Source organism: Lissotriton vulgaris, chromosome 3_1 (genome assembly GCF_964263255.1).
Source record: "Lissotriton vulgaris chromosome 3_1, aLisVul1.2, whole genome shotgun sequence".
Classification (NCBI taxonomy): Eukaryota; Metazoa; Chordata; class Amphibia; order Caudata; family Salamandridae; genus Lissotriton; species Lissotriton vulgaris.
The window spans coordinates 1,084,105,655-1,084,125,306 of record NC_141689.1 but is presented as its reverse complement, the minus strand read 5'-3'; positions in this window follow the sequence as shown (position 1 = coordinate 1,084,125,306).

Here is a 19,652-nt window from a genome sequence, read left to right as displayed (position 1 = left end):
GGAGGAGGCATTATGCAGGATGTGACTGGGTGTGTGAGGCCTCACTGATAGTAGGATGAGTAGGATGTGCTGAGTCAGCGTGACAAGGCTGAGGCTTCGTCCCCGCGCGCTTCCTGGTCTGGTTCGAGCCGTCGCTCGGAGGCCTTTACCCCCAGTGTCCTTCTGCTGTCAGCAGACCCTCGAGAGGGCTGTGAGTGTGGACACCGAGTGTGGCAGCTGCTGAGTGCCGCCCATTCTGCATTTGTTCATTGGATTCGCAAAGGTGGGACCAGCAGTTCCTCGCTCTCTCCCTCCGTTTCAGACTTTTATCTCAAGTTTACTCCTCTCTTTTGTCTGCCTTCTGTGTCCGTTCGTGCTCATAGCTTTCGTCTCGCTGGTGTTCACTCTTATTTACTCTTTGATGCACTTACTCCCTACCCCCATGCAATATGTCTAATACTTAAACGACTTGCAAGATGCACGTTTCAATACCATAATCATAGTTTTAATGCAAATCAGAGAAACGCAGCATAAACATCGCTTTAGGAGAATCACGTTTAAATATTGAAGTGAATACTTTGAAAAATATTGTAGGATGCAAAAATATTTCATGTATCTGTACAGCTGCAATAATAGAATTTTGTGCCCGTGACAATCTCAATACCACTGACGTTTGTTATGAAACTGGAGTTGCCGTGATCACGCTCACCCGAAAGATTTTGGTTTAGGTTGATGGAGAGTTTCCATATGAGATAATATACGTTTGTGTCATTCTACATGCATTAAACGGGAATTAATACAGCTCAACAGAGCAGTGTAAAGTTGCTACCCTGACAATTAGATCTGGGAACTAGCCGCAGGTTTGTCACTCAGTTCTCAGGGCCTGAAGTTGCATCGGTCTGCCCACTGGCCTAAAATCTAAGGGTCTTTGGGTCCACTCTTGGAGTTCCTTGAACACCCCTTTCATTGTCTGTACTAAACCTCTAGGTTTTGCGCATTCAAGGCTTCAATCACACAGGCATGTGGTCTTGTGCTTCTTTTTATAAACCATTTTATTAGATTTTGTCACAGTACAAGGTATCATAGGAAAATGTATTTCAGAGCTTACATTCGTGACCATCATAAGATATTGGCTAAAGTAAATAGTTCAGTATATCATAAGCGATCTTTAATAAATAACGTTGGCTTCAGATCGCAACAGTAGGGTGACACTTTATGTATGTCTTCTTTCTTTATCTCATATATCTTTGTGGTGTTACCTCACTGTTTCATTGTGTACCTATTTACTGTATTTTGATGTGCCTAACCCCTCATCCTCTCCCCTTATATGGGCGTCCAGTACTAATGGGTGGTCATGTGACAGGGTCTGAGGCAGAGACCATACGAACCACAGGGTGCGTGGTCAGGGTCATCGCATACGAATTTGGACGTGCAGCACTCCATGTTTGCACCATTAAGGTCTGCTTATAGTCTGTCCTTCTGAAGGGGTATCATGCAGTAATTGCAACTCTTGCATTATGTTCTCCCACAGCCCAAATAAGGGTATTCTTCGCAACCCTCTGACCACTTCTCTTCTTAGTGCCACTGTCTCCGCCTTATCCCATTTTAATGCTGCGGCACTCTAGTGCCGTTCACTCGGGGGAGTATGTGCTTTCGAGTGTATTATTATTGAAGGCATGCTATAAGTAGCGCCAAGTCTATGAATTGGGTGGTCATCTTTTGGGACTTCCGTTGTCTGTACAGAAATAGCAATGCCCCTTCCAATGTATGTAGGTAAGTACGACCCATCAGTGTTGCTAATGTGTTCGTAACCACTCTCCACAATGCCTCTGTTGCATGGCAGTTACAGTACATATGTGCTAAATCCGCATTGTGCGTGTGACACCTAGGGCTGAGGCGGGAAGCATGAAACCTTTTGTGAAGGCTTGTGAGGTAAGCTCTATGCAATATGTTATATTGGATATATTGGAACTTAGCATTACGAGCCAATTTCCGTGGATATTGTGCGGCCCTTTTCCACTCTTTATGTACCCTTTCCCGTCCTTTGTCTTTCTCCCAACTTCTAAGCATCACTATTAGGGGGTCAATTCTGTGTCCTACCACCCTGACAAACCAAGTGACCAAACAGCAGCCACCTCCCATGATGTGTAAAGCGTACACAAGGGGATGCTGCTCTGGTTCACTGTCAGTGATGTTCCATAGACTGCCCCGCTCTGCTACCAATCTGCCACTAACCTCACCCCAGGTAACTGCAGAGGAGGCTCAGGCAAGGTGGCACAGGGAGAGCGATGACATGGAGGTTATCCGGGGACAGCGATCTGGGTCAACGTGAGTGATGGTGGTCTATCAAACTGGTAGTAGAAAACAAGAATTCACTGACGCAGTTATTCACACAGCTCTGATGATGCACCTCTGGCACAGGGCTGACACAGTTATTCACACAGCTCTGATGATGCACCTCGGGCACGGGGCTGATGCAGTTATTCACACAGCTCTGATGATGCACCTCGGGCACGGGGCTGATGCAGTTATTCACACAGCTCTGATGATGCACCTCAGGCACGGTGCTGACGCAGTTATTCACACAGCTCTGATGATGCTCCTCGGGCACGAGGCAGACACAGTTATTCACACAGCTCTGATGATGCACCTCAGGCACGGGGCTGACGTAGTTATTCACACAGCTCTGATGATGCACCTCGGGCACGGGGCTGACGCAGTTATTCACACAGATCTGATGATGCACCTCGGGCACGGGGCTGACGCAGTTATTCACACAGATCTGATGATGCACCTCGGGCACGGGGCTGATGCAGTTATTCACACAGCTCTGATGATGCACCTCGGGCACGGGGCTGATGCAGTTATTCACACAGCTCTGATGATGCACCTCGGGCACGGTGCTGACGCAGTTATTCACACAGCTCTGATGATGCTCCTCAGGCACGAGGCAGACGCAGTTATTCACACAGCTCTGATGATGCACCTCAGGCACGGGGCTGACGTAGTTATTCACACAGCTCTGATGATGCACCTCGGGCACGGGGCTGACGCAGTTATTCACACAGCTCTGATGATGCACCTCGGGCACGGGGCTGACGCAGTTATTCACACAACTCTGATGATGCACCTCGGGCACGGAGCTGACGCAGTTATTCACACAGCTCTGATGATGCACCTCGGGAGCGGGGCTGACACAGTTATTCACACAGCTCTGATGATGCACCTCAGGCACGGGGCTGATGCAGTTATTCACACAGCTCTGATGATGCACCTCGGGCGCGGGGCTGACGCTGTTATTCACACAGCTCTGATGATGCACCTCGGGCACGGGGCTGACGCAGTTATTCACACAGCTCTTATGATGCACCTCAGGCATGGCGCTGACGCAGTTATTCACACAGCTCTGATAATGCACCTCAGGTAGGTGCTCACAGCTGTTATTATTCACACAACTCTGATGATGCACCTCAGGCACGGGGCTGACGCAGGTATTATTCACACAGCTCTGATGATGCGGCACGGGCTCACAGCTGTTATTATTCACACAGCTCAGATGATGCACCTCAGGCACAGGCTCACAGCTGTTATTATCACATAGCTCTGTTGCGCTCTCTAATACTCTTTACTAATAACTCTCTCCTACTCACCATCAACTTCTCACTCTACTACTTACTGTGTGTGTGGGTGCTAATGCAATAGGTCTTGCATATGCACGTGATGAAGCTATTGGCAATGTAAATGACAATGCCATTTATTTATGATTTAAAAAAAAAAATAATGAGCCATGCAAATAGCTCTACCTTTAATGCTGCCGAAACCATTGCATTGTAAATGCTTGTTTCTCTTTGTTTTCAAGGAGACTCTCTCTATTGTAATATTGGGCTCTCTTGAGAGAATGATTGATCAATTCAATACAAAATTTTTGCTTCTACAGTTGTTTAAGGTGGTAATAGTGTGTTTCGCTGAGTTTAAAACTACTTCTTTGGTAACTATGCACAGTTCACATATACTGCAACTACCGCACGTATGATTTCCTACTGCTTGGTGCCCCCCTAGAGTTTTTTGTGTCTCTATTACATCGCCCCTGTATGTATGCACTACGCTGGAGCGAAGGTTTTTATTCTTTCTGTAAGCGTACATAGGTCTAGGTAGGCATATCTCCGCTGCATCATTTACAATTTTCCAGTTATGGTTTATTATATTTTTAACTTTATTGGCTACTCCTGAGAACTGGCTCAATTACAATTTTGTCCATAGTGTTTTTTTTCTCTTTGTTTTCAAGGAGACTCTCTCTATTGTAATATTGGGCTCTCTTGAGTGAATGATTGATCAATTTTTTAGGATAGCCTCAATCCCTAAATTTCTGTTTTGTTACTTCTGCACGTTCATAAAAATCATCTATGGACGTGCAATTTCTTCTTAGGCAAAGAAATTCCCCGAAGGGTATGCTTTCTTTTTGACTTTTGGGGTGGTAACTATCGTAGTGTAATATTGTATTACGGTCTGTTTCTTTCTTAAAAAGTTCCACCTCCAAATGATCCTCCTCACTTTTAATGCTAATGTCCAAAAAGTTGACTCTTTTATTGCTGTATGTGGCTGTGAATTTTAGATTATCATCCCCTGAGTTAATCCAATCAAGAAATTATTTTAGATCCTCTTCAAACCCTGACCATATAAAAAAGATGTCATCTATAAATCTCACCCATTTAAGGATGTTTTCAATGGGCTGACTTCATTATATATATGTTTTCCTCAAACATGCTGACATAGATACACACTAGACTCGGCGCACATGTTGCACCCATACTGGTGCCCTTACGTTGTATATAGAGATCTTGTTTAAACAGGAAGATGTTATTCAGGAGTACCATAGAAACAAATTTCAATATGAACCCCTTATTTGCGCCCACTATTTCAGTTGTTTCCAGAAGGGTCCTAATCACTTCTATGGACTCTAGGTAGTCCGTAAAACGCCGGGGTTTTAGGGTTACTTGTGTAGAGAAATTTATATTCTTCCTCGCTTATTTCTCCATTCTCTTTCGCTCTCTGAAGAACTGTCTCTACTTCTTTTTTCAAGGCATTTAATCTTGTTTGTGATACTTTTGTATAATGAAGTTCATTAGATAAAAGAGACAATGCCCTACGGTCGTAGTCTTCGGAATCAAAAACTACGACCCCCCCTCCTTTGTCTGCCGGCTTTATAATGATAGAAGTCTTAATAGGATTGCCCATTAAAATACTACAAGATCTGCAGCACGAAAGCTACCAAGCATGTAAAAAAACAGCAGGTAAGTCAACATTAGTCATACCTGAGACCAAAAAAAGGTTTGCTAATGAGCATCGATTCATCACTGCTCAAACTAGTAAAGCAACTGGAGTGTTTGTGTGAGTTGTCATGTCTCACCCTGGGTAAAAATCTTTGCTGGCTCTGGCTAACACCCCTGCACTACAATAATGTATTTGAATAGACAAGGCTTCAGCAAATATTTTGACATGATTTTTCAACAGGGATTTCCGCTCACAGGAGCACTCAAGAGCAATTTTATCTTGTTGAGAAATACAATAATTTTGGTTTGAAGCCAAGGCTTAAGACTGAAGGGAAAAACCCACAGTTGCAAAGCCTCTTTGTGAATTAGGCCATTTGTTTGAATATGTCACACATAAATGTGACCATAAAGTCACTCGTGTGTCAATATTAAAGTTTCAAGATCATACCTCACTACTTCATCTCTTTTAAGAACCATATCATACAGAACACAATATCAATTAAAACAAGCATTGGAAATGCAATAAGTCTCGGATTTATTTGAGTTAGCGCTAATGGCATTGTAAATGGCAATGTCTTTTAGCCATGTTTTATGGAGTGTATGCATGTGGTGTGTAGTGGAATTATGTGGATTGGATTGGAATTGTAGCAATGGTGGCATGATGCGCTTTAGATGAATATGTTTAAAAGTAAAGCGCACCATACTGCGATTGCTATAATAGTTAATTGTGGGTGCGTTAACAACTGATGTGTGCACTGATGGCTGGTGGTGTGTGTGCCTGTAGAAATTGTGCACTGATGGGTGGTGGTGTGTGGGCCTGGTGGAAGCGTGCACTGCCGGATGGAGGTGTGTGTGCCTTGTGGAAGCGTGCACTGATGGCTGGTGGTGTGTGTTATTGGTAAAAGCGTGCACAGAAGGCTGGTGGTGTGTGTGCCTGGTGAAAGCGTGCACTGATGGCTGGTGGTGTGTGTGCCCGGCGAAAGCGTGCACTGACGGCTGGTATTGTGTGAGCCTGGTGAAAGCGTGCACTGAGGGCTGGTGGTGTTTGTGCCCGGTGAAAGCGTGCACTGACGGCTGGTGGTGTTTGTGCCCGGTGAAAGTGTGCACTGACGGTGTGGTTGTGTGTGTGTGTGGTTGCGTGTGTGGTGGTGAGTGTGCAGTGTTGTGTGTCTGGTATGTGTGTGTGTGGTGTTGTGTGTGTGGTGTGGTGTTGTGTGTGTGGTGTGTGGTGTGTGTGGTGTGTGTGTGCTATGTGTGTGGTCTTATGTGTGTGGTGTTATGTGTGTGGTCTTATGTGTGTGGTGTTATGTGTGAGGTGTTATGTGTGTGTTTGTGTGTGTGGTGGACTTAGTTCGAGTTTTCGTTCCCTTCACACTCGCATACTGTCCCAACACACGCACACACCGCTCACCCTACACACTCGCAAAATGTTCACCCTGCACACTCACTAAGCATGGGTGGAAAATCCGCTCCGCTCGCGGATTTTGCGGATTTGCGGTAAATTCGCAATCCGCGAACGCTCACGAATTTACCGAAAATCCGCAAATTCGCACGCAGCGTATTTTTTTTTCTTGGTGATACAATTTTGCGGCGGGCAGTGTAAGTTCGCAATTGTGAACATGTAGGTGCGGCGGGCAGCAACACTCTCGCACTCGCGAAATTACAAAATTTGCAATTCTGCACAAGAAATCCACTAGCAAGCAGCATAGACCTTCGGAAAATGATGATTTTTATCAGAATAACTCCTCAGGTTGACATTTGCCTGCCCTTTTTTGGATTTGAGGCCTTTTGACTTTCTTTGGGTCACTTTTGGATTAGAAATAAACTTTCACAAGTAAGTTTGTTGGCATTACATTTGCTGTTCTGCAGAAAAACGAGTTTTGCTAAACTGAAAGCACTCAGCAGCAGGTGCAAAAGTTCAAATTCATCATTAGTAACCATTCCCTGTAGTGCTTCCTGACTGGGGCCCCTCCAGAGTTCAGTTGCTAGTTGCAACAATTGTATGACCCTGCTCTGACCCTCACAGCCGGATCATAGAATAGCTACAAGTAGGCCACAAAGGTCCTGGAAAATAAAAGTTGCAATGCAACAGAAAGCAAATTACAGATAAGGAAGCAGGTGCCAGACTGGAAGTTTAAATTAAGTGACACATTAATAAATCAACCCCAAATTAATTCATGTCAGTTGAAGCAGGGCAGGTGTGCTTGCTTTTTCCCCCCATAATCTACAGTGATGCATCAGAGGGTGGCAGTGATGTACCAGAGGGTGGCATGGGTGAAACAGAGGGTGGCAGTGGTGAAACAGAGGGTGCTGGGAACCTGTGATGATGAACCAGACATAGAAACAACATAGTCGCGACCATTGCGAGCCGACATGTAAGTTCGCAATTGCGAACTGGTACAAAACCCTCGCGAACTGGCAGAAATCCTTGCGAACACCAAAAAATCCGCAAATTCGCGAGAATTCACGGATTTTGCGGATTGCGAGTTCGCAAATCCGCAAATTCGCGAACGCCAGATTCGCAAAATTCACCCATGCTTACTCACACAATGTTCACCCTGCACACTCACACACTGCTCATCCTACACACACACACACACTGCTCACCCTACACACTCTCACACTGCTCACCCTGCACAATCACACACTGCTCACCCTACACACTCACACACTGCTCACCCTACACACTCACACAATGTTCACCCTGCTCACCCACACACTGCTCACCCTACACACTCACACAATATTCACCCTGCACGCTCACACACTGTTAACCCTGCATACTAACACACTACTCACCCTGCATGCTCAAACACTGCTCACCCTGCACGCTCACACACTGCTCACCCTGCACACTCACACACTGCTCACCCTACACACTCACACACTGTTCACCCTACGTAATGCGAAAAGACCTAGCTCTGCCCCTTGACCTGTGTTTTAATGATACAGTAGGTTGTGAGTCATTGCGCTTGATTGGTTGGGGCGTCCCCTCCTTGCTGCTCCCCTCACAGAGGGCCGGGTGCCTCTGTGAAGCTCCCAAGACACGTGTTCAGCTGTGCTTTGTTTTAGCTCCTGTGTGTCAGTGCACTGTGTAAGCGTACAAGCATACCCTGCTCTCTCTGGCACACTCACACTGCTGAGTCTCTCTCACAGTGCTGTCATTCTCACTCTGCTGTCACTCTCACTCTGCTGTCACTCTCACTCTGCTGTCTCTCACTCTGCTGTCACTCTCACTCTGCTGTCACTCTCACTCTGCTGTCTCTCACTCTGCTGTCTCTCATGCTGTCACTCTCACTCTGCTGTCTCTCACTCTATTGTCTCTCTCCCTCTGCTGTCACTCGCACTCTGCTGTCTCTCACTCTGCTGTCTCTCTCACTCTGCTGTCTCTCTCTCTCAAGCGGTCACTCTAACTCTGCTGTCTCACTCTGCTGTCACTCTCACTCTGCTGTCACTCTCACTTTGCTGTCACTCTCAATCTGCTGTTACTCTCACGCTGCTGTCTGTCACTATGCTGTCAGTCTCACTCTGCTGTCTCTCACTCTGCTGTCTCTCTCACTCTGCTGTCACTCGCACTCTGCTGTCACTCGCACTCTGCTGTCTCTCACTCTGCTGTCACTCTCACTCTGCTGTCTCTCTCTCTCATGCTGTCACTCTCACTCTGCTGTCTCTCACTCTGCTGTCTCTCTCACTCTGCTGTCACTCCCACTCTGCTGTCTCTCATGCTGTCACTCTTACTCTGCTGTCTCTCATGCTGACGCTCTCGCTCTGCTGTCACTCTCACTCTGCTGTCACTCTCACTTTGCTGTCACTCTCAATCTGCTGACACTCTCACGCTGCTGTCTGTCACTCTGCTGTCACTCTCACTCTACTGTCACTCTCACTCTGCTGTCACTCTCACTCTGCTGGCTTTCATGCTGTCACTCTTGCTCTGCGGTCACTCTCACTCTGCTGTCACTCTCACTCTACTGTCACTCTCACTCTGCTGTCACTCTCACTCTGCTGTCTCTCATGCTGTTACTCTCACTCTGCTGTCACCCTCACTCTGCTGTCACTCTCACTTTGCTGTCACTCTCACTCTGCTGTCACTCTCCCTCTGCTGTCACTCTCACTCTGCTGTCTTTCACTCTGCTGTCACTCTCACTCTACTGTCACTCTCACTCTGCTGTCACTCTCACTCTGCTTTCACTCTCACTCTGCTGTCTCTCATGCTGTCACTCTCACTCTGCTGTCACTCTCACTCTGCTGTCACACTCTGCAGGGCCATGTAAATGTGCCAGCTCCATCAAAGCATCTTGGCCTTGGTCTAGTCACTTTTGCCCCGACTCTGAACAGCAGGCAGCCTCCCTCCGCTAATCTAAAAAAGGTGGCTGGTGTCGGGGTCTGCGGCGCTGCACTTCCAGCACCATGTAAATGTGGCAGCTCCATCAAAGCATCTCGGCCTTGGTCTAGTCACTTGTGCCCCGACTCTGAACAGCAGGCAGCCTCCCTCCGCTAATCTAAAAAACACTATATAGCGCCTGGTGGCAGGGGCTGCAGCACAGCACTTCCAGGGCCAAGTAAATGTGCCAGCTCCATCAAAGCATCTCCGCCTTGGTCTCGTCACTTGTGCCTCAACTCTGAACAGCAGATAGCCTCCTTCTGCTAATCTAAAAAACACGATGTAGCAGCTGGTATCAGGGGCTGCGGCGCTGCACTTCCAGCGCCATGTAAATGTGGCAGCTCCATCAAACCATCTCAGCCTTGGTCTCATCACTTGTGCCCCGACTCTGAACAGCGGACAGCCTCCCTCCGCTAATCACAAAAACGCGGCTGGTGGCAGGGGCTGCGGCGCTGCACTTCCAGCTCCATATAAATGTGCCAGCTCCAACAAAGCATCTCGGCCTTGGTCTCGTCACTTGTGCCCCGACTCTGAACAGGAGGCAGCCTCCCTCTGCTAATCTCAAAAACACGATGTAGCGGCAGTTGTCAGGGGCTGCGGCGCTGCACTTCCAGCACCATGTAAATGTGCCAGCTCCATCAAAGCATCTTGGCCTTGGTCTCGTCACGTGTGCCCCGACTCTGAAAAGCAGGCAGCCTCCCTCCGCTAATCTAAAAAACACGGCTGGTGTCAGGGGCTGTAGAGCTGCACTTCTAGCGCCATGTAAATGTGCCAGCTCCATCAAAGCATCTCAGCCTTGGTCTCGTCACTTGTGCCCGGACTCTGAACAGAAGGCAGCCTCCCTCCGAAATCTCAAAAACACAATGTAGCAGCTGGTTTCAGGGGCTGCGGCGCTGCACTTCCAGGGCCACATAAATGTGCCAGCTCCATCAAAGCATCTCGGCCTGGCTCTCGTCACTTGTGCCCCGACTCTGAACAGCAGGCAGCCTCCCTCCGCTAATCTAAAAAACGTGGCTGGTGTCAGGGGCTGCGGCGCTGCACTTCTAGCGCCATGTAAATGTGCCAGCTCCATCAAAGCATCTCGGCCTGGGTCTCGTCACTTGTGCCCCGACTATGAACAGCAGGCAGCCTCCCTCCGCTAATCTAAAAAACACGATGTAGCGGATGGTGGCAGGGGCTGCGGCACTGCACCTCCAGTGCCATGTAAATGTGCCAGCTACATCAAAGCATCTCAGCCTTGTCTCGTCACTTGTGCCCCGACTCTGAACAGGAGGCAGACTCCCTCCGCTAATCTAAAAAACACGATGCAGCGGGTGGTGTCTGGGGCTGCGGCGCTGCACTTCCAGCGCAATGTAAATGTGCCAGCTCCATCAAAGCATCTCAGCCTTGGTCTCGTCACTTGTGCCCCGACTCTGAACAGCAGGCAGCCTCCCTACGCTAATCTAAAAAATGCGGCTGGTGTCAAGGGCTGCAGCGCTGCACTTTCAGCGCCATGTAAATGTGCCAGCTCCATCAAAGCATCTCAGCCTTGGTCTTGTCACTTGTGCCCCGACTCTGAACAGCAGGAAGCCTCCCTCCGCTAACCTAACAAACATGATGTAGCGGCTGGTGGCAGGGGCTGAGGCACTGCACTTCCAGTGCCATGTAAATGTGCCAGCTACATCAAAGCATCTCGGCCTTGCTCTCGTCACTTGTGCCCCGACTCTGAAAAGCAGGCAGCCTCCCTCCGCTAATCTAAAAAAGGCGGCTGGTGTCAGGAGTGGTAGCGCTGCACTTCCAGCACCATGTAAATGTGCCAGCTCGATCAAAGCATCTTGGCCTTGGTCTCATCACTTGTGCCCCGACTCTGAAAAGCAGGCAGCCTCCCTCCGCTAATCTAAAAAACGCAGCTGGTGTCAGGGGCTGTAGCGCTGCACTTCCAGCGCCATGTAAATGTGCCAGCTCCATCAAAGCATCTCAAGCTTGGACTTGTCACTTGTGCCCCGACTCTGAACAGCAGGCAGCCTCCCTCCGCTAATCTAAAAAACGTGGCTGGTGTCAGGGGCTGCGGTGCTGCACTTCTAGCACCATGTAAATGTGCCAGCTCCATTAAAGCATCTCGGCCTTGGTCTCGTCACTTGTGCCCCGACTCTGAACAGCAGGCAGCCTCCCTCAGCTAATCTCAAAAACACAATGTAGCGGCTGGTGTTAGGGGCTGTGGAGCTGCACTTCCAGCGCCACGTAAATGTGCCAGCTTCATCAAAGCATCTCGGCCTGGATCTCGTCACTTGTGCCCCGAGTATGAACAGCAGGCAGCCTCCCTCTGCTAATCTCAAAAACACGATGTAGCGGCAGTTGTCAGGGGCTGCGGAGCTGCACTTCCAGCACCATGTAAATGTGCCAGCTCCATCAAAGCATCTTGGCCTTGGTCTCGTCACGTGTGCCCCGACTCTGAAAAGCAGGCAGCCTCCCTCCGCTAATCTAAAAAACACGGCTGGTGTCAGGGGCTGTAGAGCTGCACTTCTAGCGCCATGTAAATGTGCCAGCTCCATCAAAGCATCTCAAGCTTGGTCTCGTCACTTGTGCCCCGATTCTGAACAGCAGGCAGCCTCCCTCTGCTAATTTAAAAAACGCGGCTGGTGTCAGGGGCTGCGGCACTGCACTTCCAGCTCCATGTAAATGTGCCAGCTCCATCAATGCATCTCAGCCTTGGTCTCGTCACTTGTGCCCGGACTCTGAACAGCAGGCAGCCTCCCTCCGAAATCTCAAAAACACAATGTAGCAGCTGGTTTCAGGGGCTGCGGCGCTGCACTTCCAGGGCCACATAAATGTGCCAGCTCCATCAAAGCATCTCGGCCTGGGTCTCGTCACTTGTGCCCCGATTCTGAACAGCAGGCAGCCTCCCTCCGCTAATCTAAAAAACGTGGCTGGTGTCAGGGGCTGCGGCGCTGCACTTCTAGCGCCATGTAAATGTGCCAGCTCCATCAAAGCATCTCGGCCTGGGTCTCGTCACTTGTGCCCCGACTATGAACAGCAGGCAGCCTCCCTCAACTAATCTAAAAAACACGGTGTAGCGGATGGTGGCAGGGGCTGCGGCACTGCACCTCCAGTGCCATGTAAATGTGCCAGCTACATCAAAGCATCTCGGCCTTGTCTCGTCACTTGTGACCCGACTCTGAACAGCAGGCAGACTCCCTCCGCTAATCTAAAAAACACAATGCAGCGGGTGGTGTCTGGGGCTGCGGCGCTGCACTTCCAGCGCAATGTAAATGTGCCAGCTCCATCAAAGCATCTCAGCCTTGGTCTCGTCACTTGTGCCCCGACTCTGAACAGCAGGCAGCCTCCCTCCGCTAATCTAAAAAATGCGGCTGGTGTCAAGGGCTGCAGCACTGCACTTTCAGCGCGATGTAAATGTGCCAGCTCCATCAAAGCATCTCAGCCTTGGTCTTGTCACTTGTGCCCCGACTCTGAACAGCAGGAAGCCTCCCTCTGCTAACCTAACAAACATGATGTAGCGGCTGGTGGCAGGGGCTGAGGCACTGCACTTCCAGTGCCATGTAAATGTGCCAGCTACATCAAAGCATCTCGGCCTTGCTCTCGTCACTTGTGCCCCGACTCTTCTGAAAAGCAGGCAGCCTCCCTCCGCTAATCTAAAAAAGGCGGCTGGTGTCAGGAGTGGTAGCGCTGCACTTCCAGCGCCATGTAAATGTGCCAGCTCGATCAAAGCATCTTGGCCTTGGTCTCATCACTTGTGCCCCGACTCTGAAAAGCAGGCAGCCTCCCTCCGCTAATCTAAAAAACGCAGCTGGTGTCAGGGGCTGTAGCGCTGCACTTCCAGCGCCATGTAAATGTGCCAGCTCCATCAAAGCATCTCAAGCTTGGACTTGTCACTTGTGCCCCGACTCTGAACAGCAGGCAGCCTCCCTCCGATAATCTAAAAAACGTGGCTGGTGTCAGGGGCTGCGGTGCTGCACTTCTAGCACCATGTAAATGTGCCAGCTCCATTAAAGCATCTCGGCCTTGGTCTCGTCACTTGTGCCCCGACTCTGAACAGCAGGCAGCCTCCCTCAGCTAATCTCAAAAACACAATGTAGCGGCTGGTGTTAGGGGCTGTGGAGCTGCACTTCCAGCGCCACGTAAATGTGCCAGCTTCATCAAAGCATCTCGGCCTGGGTCTCGTCACTTGTGCCCCGAGTATGAACAGCAGGCAGCCTCCCTCCGCTAATCTAAAAAACACGATGTAGCGGATGGTGGCAGGGGCGGCGGCACTGCACTTCCAGTGCCATGTAAATGTGCCAGCTACATCAAAGCATCTCGGCCTTGTCTCGTCACTTGTGCCCCGACTCTGAACAGCAGGCAGCCTCCCTCCGCTAATCTAAAAAACACGATGTAGCGGCTGGTGTCAGGGGCCGCGGCGCTGCACTTCCAGTGCCATGTAAATGTGCCAGCACCATCAAAGCATCTCAGCCTTGGTCTCGTCACTTGTGCCCCGACTCTGAACAGCAGGCAGCCTCCCTCCGCTAATCTAAAAAATGCGGCTGGTGTCAGGGGCTGCCGCGCTGCACTTTCAGCGCCATGTAAATGTGCCAGCTCCATCAAAGCATCTCGGCCTTGGACTTTTCACTTGGGCCCCGACTCTGAACAGCAGGCAGCCTCCCTCCGCTAATCTAAAAAACATGATGTAGCGGCTGGTGGCAGGGGCTGAGGCACTGCACTTCCAGTGCCATGTAAATGTGCCAGCTACATCAAAGCATCTCGGCCTTGTCTTGTCACTTGTGCCCCGACTCTGAACAGCAGGCAGCCTCCCTCCGCTAATCTAAAAAACACAATGTAGCGGCTGGTGTCAGGGGCTGCGGCGCTGCACTTCCAGCGCCATGTAAAAGTGCCAGCTCCATCAAAGCATCTCGGCCTTGCTCTCGTCAGTTGTGCCCCGACTCTGAAAAGCAGGCATCCTCCCTCCGCTAATCTAAAAAACGCGGCTGGTGTCAGGGGCGGTAGCGCTGCACTTCCAGTGCCATGTAAATGTGCCAGCTCGATCAAAGCATCTTGGCCTTGGTCTCATCACTTGTGCCCCGACTCTGAAAAGCAGGCATCCTCCCTCCGCTAATCTAAAAAACGCGGCTGGTGTCAGGGGCGGTAGCGCTGCACTTCCAGTGCCATGTAAATGTGCCAGCTCGATCAAAGCATCTTGGCCTTGGTCTCATCACTTGTGCCCCGACTCTGAAAAGCAGGCAGCCTCCCTCCGCTAATCTAAAAAACGCGGCTGGTGTCAGGGGCTGTAGCGCTGCACTTCCAGCGCCATGTAAATGTGCCAGCTCCATCAAAGCATCTCAAGCTTGGTCTTGTCACTTGTGCCCCGACTCTGAACAGCAAGCAGCCTCCCTCCGCTAATCTAAAAAACGCGGCTGGTGTCAGGGGCGGCAGCGCTGCACTTCCAGCTCCATGTAAATGTGCCAGCTCCATCAAAGCATCTCAGCCTTGGTCTTGTCACTTGTGCCCCGATTCTGAACAGCAGGCAGCCTCCCTCTGCTAATTTAAAAAACGCGGCTGGTGTCAGGGGCTGCGGCACTGCACTTCCAGCTCCATGTAAATGTGCCAGCTCCATCAATGCATCTCAGCCTTGATCTCGTCACTTGTGCCCGGACTCTGAACAGCAGGCAGCCTCCCTCCGAAATCTCAAAAACACAATGTAGCAGCTGGTTTCAGGGGCTGCGGCGCTGCACTTCCAGGGCCACATAAATGTGCCAGCTCCATCAAAGCATCTCGGCCTGGGTCTCGTCACTTGTGCCCCGACTCTGAACAGCAGGCAGCCTCCCTCCGCTAATCTAAAAAACGTGGCTGGTGTCAGGGGCTGCGGCGCTGCACTTCTAGCGCCATGTAAATGTGCCAGCTCCATCAAAGCATCTCGGCCTGGGTCTCGTCACTTGTGCCCCGACTATGAAAAGCAGGCAGCCTCCCTCCGCTAATCTAAAAAACACGATGTAGCGGATGGTGGCAGGGGCTGCGGCACTGCACCTCCAGTGCCATGTAAATGTGCCAGCTACATCAAAGCATCTCGGCCTTGTCTCGTCACTTGTGCCCCGACTCTGAACAGCAGGCAGACTCCCTCCGCTAATCTAAAAAACACGATGCAGCGGGTGGTGTCTGGGGCTGCGGCGCTGCACTTCCAGCGCAATGTAAATGTGCCAGCTCCATCAAAGCATCTCAGCCTTGGTCTCGTCACTTGTGCCCCGACTCTGAACAGCAGGCAGCCTCCCTCCGCTAATCTAAAAAATGCGGCTGGTGTCAAGGGCTGCAGCGCTGCACTTTCAGCGTCATGTAAATGTGCCAGCTCCATCAAAGCATCTCAGCCTTGGTCTTGTCACTTGTGCCCCGACTCTGAACAGCAGGAAGCCTCCCTCTGCTAACCTAACAAACATGATGTAGCGGCTGGTGGCAGGGGCTGAGGCACTGCACTTCCAGTGCCATGTAAATGTGCCAGCTACATCAAAGCATCTCGGCCTTGCTCTTGTCACTTGTGCCCCGACTCTGAAAAGCAGGCAGCCTCCCTCCGCTAATCTAAAAAAGGCGGCTGGTGTCAGGAGTGGTAGCGCTGCACTTCCAGCGCCATGTAAATGTGCCAGCTCGATCAAAGCATCTTGGCCTTGGTCTCATCACTTGTGCCCCGACTCTGAAAAGCAGGCAGCCTCCCTCCGCTAATCTAAAAAACGCAGCTGGTGTCAGGGGCTGTAGCGCTGCACTTCCAGCGCCATGTAAATGTGCCAGCTCCATCAAAGCATCTCAAGCTTGGACTTGTCACTTGTGCCCCGACTCTGAACAGCAGGCAGCCTCCCTCCGCTAATCTAAAAAACGTGGCTGGTGTCAGGGGCTGCGGTGCTGCACTTCTAGCACCATGTAAATGTGCCAGCTCCATTAAAGCATCTCGGCCTTGGTCTCGTCACTTGTGCCCCGACTCTGAACAGCAGGCAGCCTCCCTCAGCTAATCTCAAAAACACAATGTAGCGGCTGGTGTTAGGGGCTGTGGAGCTGCACTTCCAGCGCCACGTAAATGTGCCAGCTTCATCAAAGCATCTCGGCCTGGGTCTCGTCACTTGTGCCCCGAGTATGAACAGCAGGCAGCCTCCCTCCGCTAATCTAAAAAACACGATGTAGCGGATGGTGGCAGGGGCGGCGGCACTGCACTTCCAGTGCCATGTAAATGTGCCAGCTACATCAAAGCATCTCAGCCTTGGTCTCGTCATTTGTGCCCCGTCTCTGAACAGCAGGCAGCCTCCCTCCGCTAATCTTAAAAATGCGGCTGGTGTCAGGGGCTGCGGCGCTGCACTTCCAATGCCATGTAAATGTGCCAGCTCCATCAAAGCATCTCGGCCTTGGTCTCGTCACTTGTGCTCCGACTCTGAACAGCAGGCAGCCTCCCTCTGCTAATCTCAAAAACACAATGTAGCGGCTGTTGTCAGGGGCTGCTGAGCAACACTTCCAGCGCCATGTAAATGTGCCAGCTCGACCAAACCATCTCGGCCTTGCTCTCGTCACTTGTGCCCAGACTCTGAACAGCAGGCAGCCTCACTCAGCTAATCTATAAAACACGATGTAGTGGCTGGTGTCAGGGGCTGCGGCGCTGCACTTCCAGCGCCATGTACATGTGCCAGCTCCATCAAAGCATCTCGGCTTTGGTCTCGTTACTTGTGCCCGACTCTGAACAACAGGCAGCCTCCCTCCACTAATCTCAAAAACACGATGTACCGGCTGATGGCAGGGGCTGCGGGGCTGCGGCGCTGCACTTCCAGGGCCATGTAAATGTACCAGTTCCATCAAAGCATCTCGGCCTTGTTCTCGTCACTTGTGCCCCGACTCTGAACAGCAGGCAGCTTCCTCCGCTAATCTCAAAAACGCGGCTGGTGTCAGGGGCTTCGGTGTTGCAGTTCCAGCGCCATGTAAATGTGCCAGCTCCATCAAAGCATCTCGGCCTTGGTCTCCTCACTTGTGCGCCGCCTCTGAACACCGGGCAGCCTCCCTCTGCTAATCTAAAAAACACGATGTAGCGGCTGGTGTCAGGGGTTGCTGCGCAGCACTTTCAACGCCATGTAAATGTGCCAGCTCCATCAAAGCATCTCGGCCTTGCTCTCGTCACTTGTGTCCCGACTCTGAACAGCAGGCAGCCTGCCTCCGCTAATCTAAAAAACACGATGTAGCGGCTGGTGTCAGGGGCTGCGGGGCTGCCCTTCCAGCACCAGGTAAATGTGCCAGCTCCATCAAAGCATCTCGGCCTTGCCCTGACTCTGAACTGCAGGCAACCTCCCTCCGCTAATCTAAACAACACAAATCTGTGAGAAATGAAAGCGATCGAAAGCGATCGCGAACTACAAAAAAAATAAAAAAGCCCGCGAGTGGTGCGCGCCCGCCACAGCGAGCATGTGTTTTGAATTACTGCGTCTGTCAAGCCGAGATAATTAAAAACCTATGGCCTCTGGGGCGCGTAACAGACACCAATAGGCCATGGGCGGAGCTACGCGACTGCACATGGCCTATAGTGTGTTCTGTTAAAAAACAACACGCACGTGAAGGCCACTGAAAATGGACCTTGGAAATTCCACGCACGAACTGTGTGGAATTTCCAGGTCCATTTTCAAATCCCTGGGAAAAGGACTCTCACTGCGCGACACTGCATGCGCAGTGTACGGCAGGCCCGAGCCCTAAAAATACGGGACTTATTTACAAGCCTCTTGCGCCGCCAATACGTCCATTTTTCCCATGTTAAAAGTGACGCACCGGCAGCGCTAGGGGCTTGTAAATAAGCCCCTACATATTTATTTTCAGTTATGAGCTCACATGTTACCCACACGTTCTGCAAGTGCTGATACAGTTGTAATAAATGCACAGAGGACAGGAAGGAGATGTGCATCTCACACAGCATGTGAACTTCCAATTCCTGCCACATTTGAAGAGCGTGGAGCCGGGACTTCTTTGGCCTGCACGGGCTGTGGCACAACCACTTCTCTTTGCATCAAACTTCAGCTTGGCTGGTTCTTATAGGCAAACATGTGCCCCTGTTTCCTGAAAGTGATATAGGATCTGGCGAAATTCTCCTAATAACACGTACAAACGACCTGTTATTTAAGCCTTACTTTTGATAGAATTCTTAATCTGAAAGTGAATATTGCTAAAATCGACCACACTGGTCAGCATCAGCTAGTAATGTTCCATGCAATGAAACCTTTAATCTATTCTACTAATGTCCAATCTGTTGCCAGGGACTGCTCAGCGCAAGTTTATGTTTCTGCCTTAGCATAAGTTCTGTCCGTATTGTATGCAAAGCTGGTGATCTGCCATTAAAATTGTTGTCCCATTAAAACGCTTTCAGCTCTTAGTTTAAACAAACTGCGTTAATTTAAAGGCTTTTCCCTGTAGACCTGTATTTATGTCGCCTAAAATGTCAGAGAACGTGTAGATTTTTTGGTTCACTTGAGGGCCTTTAGGCTGAAGCATTTCAAATACTACAGCTGAACTTTACCTGCTGTCACTTCTCAGCTTTGGAACACTTTTCCCTAAAAACAGGGCTTTAAATGAACAGGTACGGTCCAGTACTGAGTAGAGAACACTTCTTTCATTTGAAAGGGAGATTACCTGCACTTTCAGATCTGCTGCAACACATTTAATGGGACAGTTCTGAGGAGCAAATAGGTACTCTCTGAATGGAGAGTTCCAGTAATTCTGAATTACCATTTAATTTACTGCCTACGCAACAAGAAGGGTCGTGTTTTCGTCCCCTGGTTGGAGACCAAAATATGTAAGACGAAAAAAAAAAAAGAAACTATCAGATCTATCTGTACCCCATGAGGATTAAGCAAGAAGCCAAAAGCGCGACTTTCCACGGAAAATTATCTACATCTAACCCCACACACCTTTATTTCTCGTTTCCCTCCTCCCTTATCCGATCTTATCGCTGCTTGTACTCTCGGTCGTGCCAAACGCCCCCTTGCTTCCAGCTATGCTCACGCTGTACGTCCATGTGAAAACGCTGGGGCATATTACCAACAACTAGC